The 14923-nt window shown below is 24.6% G+C and overlaps 2 long non-coding RNA genes across 3 annotated transcripts; both read right to left on the minus strand.

Annotated features, from left to right (window-relative positions):
- Positions 1 to 3942: 3942 nt before the first annotated feature.
- LOC108002952 (uncharacterized) lies at positions 3943 to 5403 on the minus strand. The gene is made up of 3 exons (XR_001766929.3): positions 4967 to 5403; positions 4418 to 4740; positions 3943 to 4252 (listed from the first exon to the last, which is right to left on the minus strand). It is a non-coding gene; the product is annotated as an uncharacterized LOC108002952 (long non-coding RNA).
- A 6347-nt stretch (positions 5404 to 11750) lies between these two features.
- LOC108002949 (uncharacterized) lies at positions 11751 to 14310 on the minus strand. Of its 2 annotated transcripts, XR_001766927.2 has the most exons (5): positions 14027 to 14310; positions 13607 to 13756; positions 12979 to 13325; positions 12294 to 12495; positions 11751 to 12219 (listed from the first exon to the last, which is right to left on the minus strand). It is a non-coding gene; the product is annotated as an uncharacterized LOC108002949 (long non-coding RNA). The 2 variants fall into 2 exon arrangements; XR_001766926.3 differs by lacking the exons at positions 13607 to 13756; positions 14027 to 14310 and having other exon boundaries at positions 12979 to 13571.
- Between the last annotated feature and the right edge of the window lie 613 nt (positions 14311 to 14923).

Genomic DNA, 14923 nt, shown 5'->3' on the forward strand with positions numbered 1-14923 from the left:
AATATGCATAAGCAAAAAGAAGTTATAAAGAAAATCGATGCAGAAGAGATATTCTATCAATATTTTACATTTCATCACAATGGAAAATGAAAAATAATTGATAGTTGAAAGGGAAAAGAAAATAAAATGAAAAGAAAATAAGCGAAATAAGCTTTTTACAAAATACTACGTATTTTATCCTATGTATTAATTATCCATCTATTTGTCTACAACTACATATTAGATTTATCTATTTGATTAACATCCATTCTGCATGCATTCTAAATAAGTTTTACTTATATATTTTTTTGTAATCTTTTGTTCTTATCTACAGAACAGTTGTTGAGATGAAACAAGACATTAAAATATTTTAAGCTTAACTATTCTACCTATTTTAAACCTAACTCTTTTCTTATCCTTACTAAACATTAGAACTAAACACTTTCATTAAATCTTGCCTATAGAAAATTTAAAAAATTCTTTTTATATGCCTACCTATATTTATACTATCGATATTATACTTTTTAGGAATTTATGGTACAACATGAATCACATGTTGTGCCACAGAAAATGCAAGGAAAATAAAATAAGGAAATACCAACGATGAGGACAAAATCACATAGCTATCAAATATTAAAGGGATCGTTTAAAATGAGGAAGTTTAGACACAAACTATTTATAACCATGCTTTCTTGGAAATTAGGAATACTAATTCGTGGAACTATGAATCAGGAAAGAGAAAGGTACGTTTTAATAAAAAGAAGAAAACAACAAAAACATTAAATGTTTATAAATCCAACCTATCTGAAAGCTAAATAATTCTTCGATTCTATCTAAAAAATGAAAGATTTATCCCTTGATGAAAAAAAGAATTTTTCCTCTTCTATTTCGTTGAAAGCTGAAAAGATTCTATAACAAAAAATAAAACAAAATTAATAACAGAATTAATAGCAATTACAAATGAAGACCAATCTTCTAATCCAAGACCATTATCTTCTAATCCTTCTTTTCCATTTATCATCTTCATTTCATATCTGTAACAAACTTAATTAATGGATTAAATAATTGAATTTGTAATTAATTAGAAAATAATTTATATTTTCCAATTAATTATAAAGGAAATATTATCAATTTGAAAAAATTAAAATTATATTAAAACAATTTATAATTTAAAAATAAAACCATTCATTGGTAAAAAAAAACTTTTTAATAGTAATTTCAATAACAAATGCTCTCAATAAGGAAATGCTGAAAAAAAAAAACGAAAGAGGTAATCAGAAGGGTTACCACAATAACTATCCACTCAATGTAACCCCGAACAAACCGTGAGTGAAGTATCTCTATTCTTTTCGCAACACTAATATATTAAACTCTCAAAAGAAAACACGAAGAGTGCTTTATTATATTTGCAATCAAATCCTCGATCAACAAAAAAAAAAAAAATAAAAAAAAAAAGATTCGCAAAAGCACCGTCAATAAGATATATTCATTATTTACGAAACTCTAATAAACTAATTTATGCACTCTTATTACATTATATACGCAACACTAATAGCGGAATATTTTGCAGCTATCGCATGCTGCCGTCGTACAATCATCTTTGTGCAACTCTCTCGATTGCAATAGATGATCCAGGAGCAAAAACGTTCTTCCATGGTCCAAATGGAAGAAATATGGGCAATTTGTAAACGCAACGCTACCATAAAAAACGCGATCATTTATCAACGCAACACTAATTAAACAACGCGATCATTTATCAACGTAACGTTAAATTTTAAAATGAAATTATTACAAAATTGACTATTATTATAAATGCAAAAATACTTCAAATATTCCGATAATCAATCGCGACACTATGAAATATATTCAAGTTAAATAACAATACAAAAAAAACAATAAAAAAATAGACTAAATCATAATCAAAGCAATTAAAAACAAATCGCGATATTTTTTAAAACGCAAATAATATAATTATAGCAAACGCGATCATCATTTTGACGCAACACTAATTCAACCCGTTTTTAATCAATCGCAACACTAATAAAAAAATCGCGATGCCCATGATGACTGGATCCGATGGGCCGGCATGCAAATCGGCCAGACAACACAACAACATTTACTACATATTACTAAAACGAGCACAGTAACAAAATAGTAACAATGACTTCCCATTCTTTGGACCCCAAACAAATCCAAAAAATGAGAAGCCATTCGTTGCAGCCCCTCTTCGTGACAGTTTGTCGAGGCCTCTTCGGTCTTCCTCCTTCGGGCGCAATGCCCGCTGAAACTTATATCTAGGCTCGAGATTCTCTAATCGCAAATAAAAAAAAAAAATAAAAAAAACAGACTACATCACGAAAGCTAAATGCATATGGACGATCAACGATCGCAATGATCATTCTCCGTACATATGCAGAATCTCGAGCGCAACGTTCGTTTCGAAACCTACTTCGCGACCGCGATCGCGGAATTCGAAAAATCGATGATCGAAACCAGAGACAAATGATCATCGATGACTATTCGTCTCAGCTTCGTTCTCGATTTTTCAAATTTTATTTCCTGAAACAGATTGTCACGATCGAAAACGCGCCTACCCGATCAGAGACTGTGACAATCTGCCCGGCCCTACCTACTTACAATTAACAGGCACACCAGAAGTATATTACCTATCCTACCTAGCCCTATATTTAAAAAAATGGCAAAACAGGCATACCAACACATTCATTCTACGATTCTCACGTATAATACTCGGGCGCAAAAGCCTACACTAGGGAAAGCGTCCCGGGACGCCTCCGACACCCGAGCTTGGCATACTACGTTCACACTCTAACTGTACGTACCATTTTCCTGAAATCGACTGATGAAGGCTAGCGACCTTTGCGTAAAAAATAATAAAATGTCTACCTCCATATATAGATATATAATATTTATATTTACATAATTTAATTATATAAACGTTCATATAATTGGAAAAATAATTTTCTAAATAAATCATCATTTATTAATATCGATAACGTGAAGTGAAATATCGCCGCTATAATTTGAGAATAAGATTAATTATTATAAATTTTTAATCTGTAATAGATGTAACGTTATTCTCATAATTTTTATGAAACGGTAATTGAAAATTAATGATGAACTAATAGTTAAAACGACGCAATTCCACAGCCTAACCATACACACATTTGCGGAAAATACGTCGTGCACGATACGCTAACGCATCATCAGTCGCTGAGAAATTTTTATAAACTTATCAATTAGGGTCATCATGCTCAGTGCCTTTCTCTCATCCAAGTAATACCTGGATACGTGAATGAGATCCTGGCAATGAACATGGAAGGGGTTAAACCTGAAAATCCTGAGCTAAAAAAATAGATTAAAATATAAATAATTTGTATCTAACGGGCTAATGAACTTTCATTTTATATAATCTTTTTATATTTCAAATTTGAATGACTTTATTTTATATTTTATTTTGTAATAATGTAAATTGAAATTTTAATATTTTATAAGAAAAAAGAATTACCAATTAAAATGAAATATATCAATTAAAAAAATGATTAAAATTCAATTCTGAACGAAGATATTGATTCAAAGTTTAAATTTATTAATGAAAATATCCTCAGGTGATTTCTTCGTCAAAGCATATTTTCGAAAATACAAGTGTTCAAAAGTTGTAGCTTTGATTTCAAAATCTGCCTGTCGCGAAGTGTCTTCTTGCACATAGTATATACGAGTATAGACGAAAAAAATAAAATTATTTATCTATGCTATCTTGAATATTAAGCAATTAAAACATTGTTTAAAACATTACCGTGAAATAAAAATGATTTAATATCATATCATATAATAATATATTTCAATTCATACACGAATATTAATTTAAATATTAAAAATTTATAAATATGCATATATGAATATATTTTTACAACTTAAATTATGATTTAACTTTCTACAATCAACTTCGGACTAATATTTAAAAACGCGAGGTACAAGAAGACCTAACCTGAACTAATAAATAAATACAGAGAAAATAAATGTTACTATTCACAGATACATAAAATATATATATCCATGGTCACTGTGCTCGTGGCAAAATTCTACGTATACAACCAGTCACTCGGTGTCGATTCGGATCTTTCATCCTACGACATGATTGAGTGACCGGAGGAAACGAAAAACATGCGACTCACCGTATGATGCGACAAACGCCTTCACTAGTAGCCCAGAAGTCATCCAGAAGATCGTCATCAGTTAGAAGGATGGAAGAAATCTGTAACAAAACGATATAATTTGAAACACTGTTTTAAATTATTCTGATTACTTGAAAAAATTGAAATACGAAACTATTAAATATGCAATATGTAATAATGATGTTAAAAATCCATTTAATTTCTATTTAGAAGAATAAAAATTTAAATAGATAAAGGATAATTACCTCTTCGCGTGATGGATGATCGTCTTACTCTCTTGAGAGAAGCACTGAATCTACCCTGTACCGAAAACGAATATTTAAAATAAAAAAAAATGAAAAATAAGAAACTAATAACGCGTCCGTATAAATTATAATCGGCGAATAAACACTGATTCTACTTTCGCGTTTGAGTATTCTAATTAAATTTAATCAGAGCTGTAGTGCTCTAAAAAATATTCAAAATACTAAACGAAGTAAACACTGACTCTAATAACCACATTGCACGTGGTCACAAATATTTTTTAAGATTAAAGTTCAAGAAAAATCTTCATAAAGATCATCAGCATCTGTCAAATAAAATATAAAATATTACATTTTAATTTTTTTCTTAAAAACATAACAAGTTATTTGATAAAATAAAAATCGTGAAACAGTAAAAAATAAAACTATATTTAACTTTAAAATTAATAAAAAAAATTAAGTTTCTAATAAATTTTAATAATAATAGAAGTATGAAATTCTAATGTAAAAGATTAAAATCTATAAAATCATTTATCTAATGATTTTTCTTACCTCTTCGCGTGGTGGATGATCGCCCTATTCTCTTGAGAAGCACTGATTCTATTCGGTACCGAAAACGAATATTGAGAATAAAAAAAAAATAAAAAATAAGAAACTAATAACGCGTCCGAATAAATTATAATCGGCGAACAAACACTGACTCTATCTTCGCGTTTGATTATTCTTAAATTTAATCAGAGCTATTGTGCTCTACAAAATTTTAAAAATACTATGACGAACAAAACACTGATTCTATTAACCGCATTGCACGCGGTCACAAATATTTTCTGAAATTAACAGTAAATTAATAGAGGGAGAGTGAAAGAAGAAAAAGAATATCTTTTTGATATTTTTCTTTTTCTTCTTAACGAGCATTTGTTCTGAAAGTACTACAATTTTATTTTAATTATGAATTATATATAAAAATGTTACCAATTATTTATTAATATATGAAATTTAAGAAAATGTCGTCATCAGATTTTAAAATTTAATATCCAATGATAAATCGTTAAAATTTCTCAAATAATTTTTAATTTTTTCACTTTCTTTCAATTAAAACGTAATTTTATTATTAATTGCTTACCAACAATCACTGATAATTCGATAAAACGGAATAAAAATTTATACATACGAAATATAAAATTTTACAGGTTATCAAGAAAGACATGGCGTCCATATTGGAATTTTTCCCGCCTTTTGGGAGCTCTCATGATGTTACCCATAAAACCTGTACAGAAAAAAAATCAAAACTTCTAAATAAATAAATAATAATACATATACATATGAAATTAAATTATTATTACAACAATCAATTCAAATAAAAATTTACATGAGACATCTAATTAAATTCGACACTAGAATTATACGATGAACGACGAACTCAAAATGATAGTCATAAATTATCAATTCTCGTAATAAAATATTGAAGAAAGATGTATTAATTAAATAAAAACGCACAAATGATAAAAAAATAATTACAGAATAAAATAGTATTGAAATATGACGCAGTAAATAGAACACACACTCGACAAAATTTCAAACGTCTAATTGCCACAACGAATCGACGAATAATGTCACTTTACTGCGCGATTCGACTTCGCGCATCGAATAACAAGATGGAGGGGGGATACGCTCGACAAGTCGAAACATGTTTGAACACGAAACCAATTTCTTGGAAATGAAATATCATAAGAAATGTTTCTAGCCTCCAGCGAAATATAAACGATAGAGCAAAAAAAGTAAACAATAAACATACGACACTAGATACGCGAGACATTGCATAAAATATATAAACATTCGGAAAAATATGCGTCATTTCAAGAATTCCATTTTACGAAATGAATTTGTACGAACCTTAAAAAATTTCTTTTATTTTAATACGATTAAAATAGTAAAAAATAAAGAAGAACGTAAAATAAACGTAACTAAAATTATATTTAAGAAAAACCAATATACGATTTCGAATTCTGTCTCGAAATATTTCGATACGCTGCTAACGACGCAACAGTAAATGAACAATCGAAGAAAAAGACACAAAGAAACACAAAAAACAAATTAATTTCGATTTCACTACACTCAATGGATTATTTAAAAAACTAAATTAGCGATAATTGATAAATTTAATAACAATAAGAGTAAAATAACTTACTGCGTAATCCGAATTTGCGATGAACCGTCCTCTTGTCACAATTTTCACTTGTAGACTAACGCCATGCGCACTCTGATGCGCATTACGATGCGCACTGATTCCTCCCGCGTCTCGAATTAAGCGATGTTCTGATTGGCTGGCACATAATGCTTATTTCTTCAATATAAAACCGCGCGGAAAATTGAAATATCATATAATATATATTAATTGTTGTTATTTGTAACATTGGAATCTTGCAAAGATATATTTCTTAGAATTAGAAATATAATAAAATTATTAGTAAAATTACTATTAAATTACTTTAACAAAATCGTTAAATAAAACAGATTATAGTATAAAAAGCAATTTAATAATAAAGATTCGTTAATTTTTACATAAAAATAAAACACAAAAAAGAAACTTAACAAAAGAAATTAAATAAAACAATATAACTAAATTTAATATAATTAAAAAGAGTCCAATTTAATTTTAAAATAAATAAATTTAAGACATTATATTTAAAAAAAGAAATCTAATATAAAAATTATTAAAACAGAAAAATCTCAAACAAAAAAGAATACTTAACATAACAATTAATTAAAAATTTAAAATATGAAAAAAATTTAAATAAATATTAATTGACTTATACAAAAAACAAATGTAAACAAAATTTAATAATGTAAATTTCCAAAATTTAATTGTTTTGTTTAAACGTTTTTTTAAGTAAACATATTTCTCTTATATTTTTTTTTATCTTTATTTTAATTATTTTAGAATTATTTTAGAATTATTTTGATTTTGAGATTATTTAATTTCTATTACTGTATTCCAATTTTTTTTTAAAATAGCTAATTTCTTCATTATATGTTTCATTTATTATTAATTCATTTTATGTTTTATTCATTATTTATGTATTATATATATATATATATATATATAAAACATTAAATTTAATATATGATACATTATATGTTGTAATATAATGTTATAATATAATAATGTTATAATAATGAATAAATATACAAACATAAGGAGAAAATAAAACAAAAATTAATTATTATAAAGTGAAAAAGAATTGAAACTTGAAGGAGAAGAATTTAATTTTAAAATTAAAAATCTAAAAGAATTAAAACTTTAGAAATGAATTTAGCAGAAGTGTTAATCGAATTAGAAAAAAAAACATGAAAAAGAAATTTAACATAATAATTAATTAAATCTAACAAAGCATATAAAAAACAATTTAACATTGTAAATTTTGCTACATTTAATTGTTTTATTTAAATGTTTTTTTACCTGGATTTAGATAATATTTCTTACCTAGATTAGGCAACAATTATATTTTTTTTTTATGTTTTAGTACTTTTGGGTTTCCTTAATTTTAGTATTAAATTTTTCTTGTATCTTTTATTATTTTATAGAAGTGAACGTTTATCTTACATTATTTTTTTGTTTGTATATTTACTTATTTATGTATTTTAACATTAAATTTTTTTACATATTGTATAATTTACATAACAATTATGTAAATTATCTAACAAAAATACAACATATAAGAAAGGAATTTAGTACATAAATAATAATGAATAATAATGAATAAAATATAAAAAAGGAATAGAAGTTATCTATGATAAAATAAAAGAAATTGAAACATAGAGAAAACAACAAAGATGTTTTAATTCTTTTAAATTAATTAATTTAAAAGAACTAAAATATCAAAAAAAAAATTTAACATAATAATTAAGTAAATTCAACAAAAGCATATAAAAGAAGAATATAACATTGTACATTTTTTTTATGTTTTTTGTACTAATTCAGTTGATATTATATTAAATATATTAAATATATTATATTTTTCAAATATCAAAATCAAAATTAAAATATATATATTGTATAGTAAAAATAATAACAATAATTGATGTTTTTTATTAAAAATTTGAAATTTAAAAATTGAAATTCTTTAATGTTTCTATCTTTCAATAGAAGAATAAAAAACAAAGAAAAAATAATTAGCCTCTTGAGAAAAACACTGACTCTACCAAGAACGAATATTTAAAATAAAAATAAGAAACTATTAATGCATCAAACATTGACTCTAATTTCGCATATTATTGTAATTAAATTAACCTTACAAAATTAGTGAGCTCAAAAAAAACCAAAAATATTTTTAATTAATAAATAATATTGATTCTACAGATCACATTGCGCGTGGTCACAATGATCTGAAAAATTATAAAATTGCATTAATAAATAAGGAAAAAGGTTGCAAAAAAAACAAAATATTTTCATTTTCTTTCTTTTTTCTTATCGAGCATTTGTTAAGAAAGATACTATTATTTTTAAAAAAAATTACGTTTTGAATATTCATTATTAAAATTAATAATACGTACTTTATTATAAATATTCGAAAATATTTGCAAAATTTTTATACAAAATTTACAAGAAACAATTTAGCAAATTATAAATTATTTCAAAAATTTTTCTATCATCATTTTCATATTTTCATAATCAATATAATAATTATAATTATATATGTACTTACATTGTTCTTCGAAATTAAAACTTTATCTTTTCTCCATAAAATATAAATGTCATCATGGCGTCTATATTGATGCTTTTTCCCGCCTAAAGTAATCTCAGGAATTGACTTATCTGAACAAAAAAAAATCAAATTTTTGAAATAAATATATAAAGTATAAAATTAAATTAATAAATAAAAATAAAACAATAATCTATCGAATTTATTTTATTTTAAAAGTTCGTAATATGAGTTAATTGTAGGAGTCCAACAAACGAATAAAAAAAAAAAAAAGAGAATAAATTATTTGAAGAATAATTATCAATTATAATAATATTTAATAAATAAAACAATATTTAATAAATAACACAACAACAACACAACAACAATAAAATAATAGCATAACAAAATAATATAAAAGAATAATTATTAAATATATATTGCGTAATAAATTATTCATACTCGAAACAAAGCGTCTAACGAACGAGTTTTGACAACAAAATGATACTCGGCGTATGTATTTGGATATATCGAATTACAAAATGGAGAGGGGATACGTTTACAATTCGACATTATACGTTCAGAACGTGTCGAGCGTATACGAGTACAAGTAATAAATTTTCTCGACAAAATTATAAGAAATGTTTTCAACCTTGTTATTTTGAATATCACTATCAAAACAAAAATAAGAATAATACACAATAATCGAACGTCCAGAGGGTCACATTTAAGAAAAAAATATATGAGAATATGTATATATGTGTAAGAATTGTGAATATTACTAGCTATCTTCATTTTTATACAAATATAGAAATAAAAAAAAATTTGGAATAGATATTTTTATTAAAAATAAACAAAGTCTTACCATATTTGTATGAAAGTTGTTAAATTCTCATAAATGTATGTCCAAATATATAGTATATGAAAAAATTGTTACATTGTCAAAGCCATCGCGCCATCGAAATTACAATCAAATGATAAAGATGTTCAATTCTAGTATGATAATTATTAAATAAATATGTACTAATTAAACACAGTTTAATAATTTATAATTAAACTTATAACACTGCAACTCTATCACACAAATTTTATCCAATTACGCATTTTTACCGGCGAAACGTAACTCGTCACCATGTTTTTTAACTGCACACTGATGTCATGCGCAATATAATGCGCATTAGTTTATCTCGCCGTTAGATCTTAGTGCCTTTCTGATTGGCTGAAGCATAATTTCCTATTTACTTCGCGCGAAAATTAAATATGAATTTCTATATATTAAAGTTTCACAAAAATATTGACTAAAAATTTAATAGAATAGATTATTATATTTATATAATAGAATAGATTATATTATAGATTATTATATAAATTAATTAATTATAAAAAATTAATATTCAAATTATATTAATAATCAAATTAAAAATTAAAATAAAAAACATTAAAACAAAATATTAAAATTATTACAATATACTTAAGATTTAAAAATTTAAAAATTGAAATTTAAAAATTTTTAAATCTTATTATTTGCAATATATAAGAAATAAAAATATATATATAAACATACATGTAATATATATGTATTAATTTCATTACATACATTTTTTATAGATTTTTAATTTTTAAAAATTGCTGAATGATATTTTTCTTGTAATTTTTAGATTATAAAAATAATTTTTTGTATTAAAAAATAAATATTTATTATTTAACTCTCATAAATAAAAGAAAGAATCAATTTATTTTGCTTTAATAGCTTTGAAAATAAAAATTTGTTTATTAAGGATATAATAAAATAACTTCTGATCAATTTTTAATATTACTTAAAAGATAAAAAATGACAAATTTTTCATACAGAATAAATAATGATATATTATAAAATATATAGGCTAATTGCAAAACATTTATATCATTTTTTCATTATAAACACTTACTTAAAAAAAATTAGAAAAATTTATCATTGTTTATATAATAATTTTTATCTGTATTTATTTTAAAAAATGAATAAAATTTTGTCATATTTAAAATTATGAATATTAATGATACCGGCATAATATTTTACATCTTTGTTTCTAATATTATTTGATGTTATTTCAATTTTTTCAATAATTTATTATTTTCATCATTAGTAAATATATTTATAAATAAAATTTTTCAAACTTGCTCTTGAAATATACTTTGTGAGTGGACATTATGTTGAAAGATATTATTGAATTTCATTATTCAAATCTATTACTTTCGAATTCATAATACTGTGTTCATTTGCAATAAGTAGTCAAATTAATTTTCGAGAGTTTTACTCTCAAAATGTATTTGCATTCTTATGCATAATTCGGTTATCTTTAGGAAACATTGTTATACAGCCTCACGAAAATATTTGAATATTCTTTTTTATATTTCTTATTTCTTAATAAAATATTAATGAATACTTTTTTATTTTTAATGAAATTTTGTCACTATAAATTATATTTTTTATATATTTTATATATTTTCTTATCAAAATATCGTTTTAAGAATCAAAGATTTTTCCATCTTTCTGAATATAACGATATAAAATATATTTTATTATTTTTAAATTACAAAAATTTTCAAAAGTTTAATGTAAAATATGAGAAGAGTTGTTGAAACTTGATCTCACTTTCGCAAAAATAAAAAAATAATTCCATGTATCCCATATATTCTATTACATACATACAAATTTTCAATAAAATCAAAATTTTCGAATTAGGTGAATTTCCTTATAAAATATAATTGTATAAATATTCATAAGATAATATACGAATCATCTACAGATGCACATTTTATATACATTGGTATATACGTCTTTCCATTCGACTTTCTATCGTTTAAATTTTCTCGCGCTTGTTTCGCGATTAACCGCGTCGGTGTATAGTTATATAGTACTTGCGCAATATTCTCAAGTATCAATCCATGTTGCTTATGTGGATCTTCTATCTTCCTCTGAAGATATGTCTTCCGAAAAATTTAATCAACTCTTATTCAAGAGCAAAAAAAAAATCTTCTTTACAAATTTTCCCAATTTTCTTTTTCAATTTCTTTTTTAATCTTCCAATTATATATCTATTTTGTAACTTTTATTGGTGGAAAATTAAGCAATAAAAATTAATCCTGGAATGAAGAAAAATGAAAATTTGAATAGATAGAATCATCTCTGGAATTGAATATACGATTAAATTGCGTACAAGAAATTGAGATACAAATCAGGTAATTTTTTTAAAATGAGTTTATTGCGTATTCTCGTTTCATATCGCTATTGTGTATCATCCAGTGATGTAATAATGGCGCATAATGATTTATAATTTAATCTCATATTTCATATAGTATCCTCTGAGTCAAAATGTAAGTTATAAAAATATGCCACATGGATGAAAAACACGTCAATTCCTGTAATAAAAACAAACGGACAATAAAACAAATATTTTCTATCTTAATCATCATTCTTCTTTAATTGAAATATCCTGTCTTTTTTCATTTTTTTCACATTTCAGAGTATATTGCAATATTTAAAGCTCTTTTTAAGCGAAGCATCTTTACTTTTTAAGCGAAGATGAGAAGTTTATAAGAATTTTATAGAGATATAGAAATTTGAAGTTCCAGGCTTCCTTTAACTTCACTCAAAAAGTTAGAAACCACTATATACTTTTTAAAAATCTATAATCAAATCTATCTTATATTTTTATTATCAAAAATGTTACAGAGAAATTTCATAAAAAATATTCACATACACTTACTAAAATCTAATTTATTTTTTTTATCAAAATCATATCACAAAAAATGATATATTTTCATGTATATATATTTTAAATTAAAACGAAATTATAAATTGATGTATGTATTATACGACTGAATGATACGTGTAGAACTTACCATACGTGTAAAACTTGTACTTCTACAATCGATTTTGTGTCTACAATTATGTAATTTATATAGTGTTTCCAAGGATTGTGTTTCCAGTATGCACGTAATTTAAGATTCCAAACTAGCAGCAAAACGATTCCTCTCCAACCACTCGACTTCTCGAAATCTCGAAACCTTGGAGCAGAAAACATTTCACTTTTACTTCGAAATAAGCGCCCGCGGCAATTGCCCAGAGGAGACAGCCATTTTTTTTTCAAATATTTGCTTATGACTACGAACGAGATCTCTTGCATCCCATAATCGTTTCGTTGACATTATTCCTTATTTTTTTCCCTGGTATTCAATTCATTTCGCTACTTTTCAATGCAATTAATCATATATACACATATATACACGTATATACACAGTAAATATAGACTTTTATGCAAATAAATATTTTATAACGAAATTATATAAAATGAATACGTTTATATATATTTTGATATTAATTTTATTTGGATTTTATTGTGATTTAATATATATGTAAAATTTAACAATATTTTAAATAAAACTGATTTTATAATGTAATATCAAAATTTAGAGCAATTGTGAATAATTTATTTGTAGAAGAATAATATATATTGCATAATATACTTACAGATCTTGTCCCAATTCAATTTTTTAAGACATAAATAATAACAATTTATCGAGAAATTTGTTTTAATTGCATAAAAACCTCCATTTTAGTAAAAATAAATAATTAAATAATGAGACTGATAAAAATATCTAGATTAGAAACTTTTATATGCTAAAATAAAATTAAATATTCAATTAATATAACTAATATACAGAAAATAAAGTAAGATAAAAGAAATATAATCGAAGAAAAATTATAAATCAATAAATCAATCAATTGAAACATAATTAAGATAAATATTTTTTCATTTAATTGAAATATAAAAATTATTTATATTTCATATAAGATACATTAGAATCTTGAAATCCACTTTTTTTTAATTGATTCGTTCAAAAAACATAAAACATGCAAAAAATCGAAATCCAAAAGATATAATATAACCTTTTAATTCATATATATCTGAATTAATTAATGATCCCATACGAATTTGTAAAATCTTTTTTACACACGTTCATATAACTTATATAAATATCTTTAATGAAAATTAATTTTATCCGTTTAATAAATAAACAAATGAATAAATAAACATATCTTCTATATCGAAAAAAAAGTTCTCTTTCACGAATGATAGACTAGAAATAATTCAGGAGAACCATTCTTTCATGTCACCCAAATGTCCCTAGACTCGATAACGCCGATTCGCTCTCGAGATTAGCGGCCGCAAGATTATGCAAACCTTTAGCCAGGTTCCGTAAAGAGAAAATGCGTAATTAATCAACGAGTGTGCTATTCGGGGCAACGCGAACGTTTTACGACCTTACCTGTACAAAGGCTTGTCACTTTCTCGCGATGCTTTTCATAACAAAATGCAAATACGCCTGCATACTGTCCCTTTCCTTGGGACAACGTTACGTTGTTGATATTACGATTGTTAATTATTCGTATATATGCCAATTGAAGTCAACCAAAAGATGAACAAAAAAAATTTTTCGACCAGATATTCGGATTGTATCGACCATTAGTTGGTTAAACATAAGATTATTCATAAACACAATTAGAAAAATGGACAAAGATACTAATGAATAGACTGCGAATATACTTGTTAAAGATTTGAATTATTGCAAAAATTTACAGAATATATAATTTTATTCAGATTTTTTTCTTAACAAATTTCCAGCTCGCCATACTATAAATTATAAATTATATTTAATGTATCGATGCATATTATTAGATTCACTTGAATTTTTCAATGAATTCTTTAAACTTATTTTACAGAATATTTTACAATATATGAACTTGAATTTTAATTTTCTTAAGAATTTATGCTTATTATTCGTA

The sequence above is a fragment of the Apis cerana genome, linkage group LG1 (genome assembly GCF_029169275.1).
Source record: "Apis cerana isolate GH-2021 linkage group LG1, AcerK_1.0, whole genome shotgun sequence".
NCBI classification, from domain to species: Eukaryota; Metazoa; Arthropoda; class Insecta; order Hymenoptera; family Apidae; genus Apis; species Apis cerana.